This window comes from Engraulis encrasicolus, chromosome 4 (genome assembly GCF_034702125.1).
Source record: "Engraulis encrasicolus isolate BLACKSEA-1 chromosome 4, IST_EnEncr_1.0, whole genome shotgun sequence".
Taxonomy (NCBI): domain Eukaryota; kingdom Metazoa; phylum Chordata; class Actinopteri; order Clupeiformes; family Engraulidae; genus Engraulis; species Engraulis encrasicolus.
The window spans coordinates 20,744,694-20,748,759 of record NC_085860.1 but is presented as its reverse complement, the minus strand read 5'-3'; the positions used below and the strand labels follow the sequence as shown (position 1 = coordinate 20,748,759).

At 44.2% G+C, this 4,066-nt stretch overlaps 1 long non-coding RNA gene across 1 annotated transcript; it reads right to left on the bottom strand.

The window, feature by feature from the left end:
* Positions 1-2,479: 2,479 nt before the first annotated feature.
* On the bottom strand, positions 2,480-3,643 carry LOC134446749 (uncharacterized). The gene is made up of 3 exons (XR_010034482.1): positions 3,560-3,643; positions 2,983-3,111; positions 2,480-2,586 (listed from the first exon to the last, which is right to left on the bottom strand). It is a non-coding gene; the product is annotated as an uncharacterized LOC134446749 (long non-coding RNA).
* Positions 3,644-4,066: the final 423 nt, after the last annotated feature.

Genomic DNA, 4,066 nt, shown 5'->3' with positions numbered 1-4,066 from the left:
AGCCTGGGTCTTCTTGCGCCAGTAGAGCCTGATGTAGCTGTGCAGCAGGAAGCGGACCTTTAACCCCGCAGACAGGTAGACTGGACCAACCTGGTGGTGGTGGGGATGGAGGAGGAGATTTTTAACCACCTGAACCTGCAACAGCAAGAGTTAGACATGTCACTATAAAGGGAAGTGGTGGTTGCTGCTTGGCTCTGCAAAATGCACATGTGGCATTCAAATCTTACTAGCAGAACTAGCGCTGGCTACTCTCCTCTAAATCAACACAAAATATCAAGTTATTGTGTGCCTTAATAATGCAACATGTGCAAATGTTCAAGATGCCTTGCCTTGCATTTATTTTAATAACATGACTTTTCAAATCACAATTTTATGCAACAGTATGTATACATTTTATTTTTAAATGATTGAATGAATGAATGATAGCTTGAGTTGTGACTCCTTGCATTTTGTTTTAAAAACAATTAATTCTGTTAAACATTCTTACGCAAAGGACTTTTCCCTATTTGAATGTCATACAAAACTGAAATTAAACATTGAGTGTTTGCTCCTTATTTTTTGTTTTGTTTTGTTTTGTTTTAACTCAGCACGAGCCATTTGTTAAAGGTCTCACGGTTTCCCCTCTTTGAATGGTATACATTGTATAGTAGCAGTAGGATAACATTATCTGTAAGTTTTGACTGATACGCCCAACCCAAGAACAACGTGGACTGGAGCTAAGGTGGGTCGTCCAAAAAACAGAGTTCATCAATTGGCTCTGATTTTTTTCCCCATTGTTTTCATGGTCCTCTATAAACACATACGTGGGGGAGGGGAATGTGTTGTAGTTAGGGGATTGACACTATTTCACCTCTGAGCGCACTGTTTGATATAGCAGGGGCGGGGAACTTTTTTTTCATTCAAAGGGCCGTTGAAGTCCTCCAAGGGCATCATTATGAACACGAACCAGGATTTCCCCGACCCCACCTTCTCTAAGCCCGCCCCTTATATATAACTGAACTCTATTGCAAACATAATTGGTAAGAGTCCTTTACAAAATGTGTTATATTTCATGTGAAGCGGCATAACATTAAACTCATGTCGGTGGCTGGATAAAACAGACACAGGTTCCCCACCCCTGCTGAAGGCTACAGAATGTATTGAACAAGCTTGCTATTGAAAATTAGAAATTAAAATGTTGGCTGAGCATGGAGCAGCAAACTAGGCTGTGCAATTTGCCACAAGCCATGACGTGAATTCCATTGCCATAGTAGGCTACTGAGTACTGAACATTGGGTTTTTGTTGTTGTTGTTTAACAGTGGTTCCTTCCAGAAGCTGCATGACATTGGTAGGGCCTATGGCTTGACCAACTCGGCAATGCAATACATGCAATTATCTATGGAAGTGCTAGCTGAAGCAATTGTAGCCTCCCCCCATGTCAGTATCAATGACGTGGGGGGTCTCTTCTATGACTAGTCCGGTTTCAAAAGATTGGAGCTTGTTTGAAAACTACCTAATGCAACATAGGCTAACTACTTTCCAAGCATACAGTTTAAAGGTGCTTGGACACACACACAGGAGGCGTCAGGACCCTGTTGCTGGGTATGTGTGCGACAGACACAGACACGATGCCAAAGAAGCTAGTAAGCCACAGATAATTATGTTGCCAATACTGGACTTCATAAAGGGACAGAGGGGGCAAACCTTTCGGCAAACTTCGCACCTGATTGTGTGTGACTCCTCCATATCGGTCTTCACAAGAAAGAGAGATTGCGTCCTTCTGCTGCCTGCCTGAGCTGTGGCTAGATCCACGTTGTTTTCAGTCATTCCTGGCGAAGCCTGATTGGTTGGCAGTAAGCGATGTTTTGATTGGCTCTCACCCTATGACCCCACCCCCCGTCAAAAGAGGGCCAAAATTCGTAGACTTGTAAAAGCGATCCACACCTGTGTGCTTGCAGCTCCGAGCAGGAAGAGGTTCGCACAGCATGGCAAAACAGATTCACATTTGTACACACTCCTACTGCCACACAACTACAAAACATTTATACAGGTACGTTTTTTATTTTAGGAGATGCAAAATATGTGTGCAGATCTACAAAATTAACCTGCAGATGCAAAATGTTTTTCCACAAATGCATTGTATCTGGCACGTATGTGAAATTATTCCGCACATATGAGTTTTATTTCTACAGATGCAATCTTTATGGCCTTGTTCTAGTTCCATATGCATGGGTGGAAAGTGGGAGTGCATCGTGTAAATAAAACAAACAAGTAGAGACTGAGTTTTTGTTGAACTTAGTTCAAACAATTTATACACAAGAGGCAAAGAGCAGATTATACGCTATTCTGATGTCATACCATAGAGTAATTGCCAAATTGGCTAGTGACACTGAAATTGTTACCAGCCACAGCTAAGTTTTACCAGCATTTGGCCGGTTGGCAGGTGCCAGTGTCAAGCCCTGGTGTGCGCGTGTGCGTGCATTCAGTTACCTGATGCTGGGCTGCAGATGAGGGGAGAAGGGGCTGGAGGGCTGCTGCCGCTGTTGACAGGGAACCACAGACTGGAAACAGCTAGAGCCTCTACAAGCCAGAGTCAAAATCAGGATCTACGGACAAAAAAGCAAATAGCATCCAGAGCCTCAACACGTGTAAGCTTACCACTCACTACAAATATGTAAAAATAACCAAGTGATGCTAAAAAGACAATCATTTTTACACTCAAATGCCAGATCTCAACCAAAACAGGCATTAATTGTAAATGTACGGTGAGGTGGTTGAAGGACCCATCCGTGGTGGGCAAGAAATAACTCTTTTTCTGTCTAACTAACCAGCATGCCTGGCATGCACCACACATCACTACTTGGTCAGTGTTAATAAGCACAGCAACATTTGCCACACTCTGTGCACCCATGAACTGTCTGCATCTACAACCTCTTGCATGAACGTGTGTGTGTGTGTGTGTGTGTGTGTGTGTGTGTGTGTGTGTGTGTGAGTTCAGTTACCTGATGCTGGGCTGCAGCTGAGGGGCTTCAGCAAGAACTCTCAGTGGGCTGGAGGGCTACTGCCGCTGTTAGCAGGGAACAACAGATTAAACAGCTAGAGCCTCTACAAGCCAGAGTCCGAATCAGGATCTATGGACAAAAAAAAACACAAAAAAGGTGACGAATGAAGGATGCAGGGGACATTATACTCTAGAGACACAGAGAGAGACAGAGACAGAGAGAGAGAGAGGGAGAGAGAGAGAGAGAGAGAAAAGAAAGAAAGAAAGAGAATGGCAGGGATAAGAATGCCACACATTTTGTCAGGTAAAGAAAGGTTCTTGTTCAGAGTTCAGTTCCACCCCTGGTGTGGTCATTAATAGCACACAGAGGGGAAAGTCAGGCAACAAGTCTACCAGCAATGGGGGAATACAGTGTTCATGTTATGTTCAAAACACATCTTTAATCAGTCTGTATACCTAGATTATGAGTCTTAGGTTGGTGTGTGTGTGTGTGTGTGTGTGTGTGTGTGTGTGTGTGTGTGTGTGTGTGTGTGTGTGTGTGTGTGTGTGTGTGTGTGTGTGCGCGCGTGTTCAGTTACCTGATGCTGGGCTGCAGATGAGGGGAGAAGGGGCTGGAGGGCTGCTGCCGCTGTTGACAGGGAACCACAGACTGGAAACAGCTAAAGCCTCTACAAGCCAGAGTCAAAATCAGGATCTACGGACAAAAAAGCAGATAGCATCCAGAGACTCAACACGTGTACCACTCACTACAAATATGTAAAAATAACCAAGTGATGCTAAAAAGACAATCATTTCTAAACTCAAATGCCAGATCTCAACCAAAACAGGCATTAATTGTAAATGTACGGTGAGGTGGTTGAAGGACCCATCCGTGGTGGGCAAGAAATTACTCTTTTTCTGTCTAACTAACCAGCATGCCTGGCATGCACCACACATCACTACTTGGTCAGTGTTAATAAGCACAGCCTTGATCCAACATTTGCCACACTCTGTGCACCCATGAACTGTCTGCATCTACAACCTCTTGCATGCACGTGTGTGTGTGTGTGAGTTCAGTTACCTGATGCTGGGCTGCAGCTGAGGGG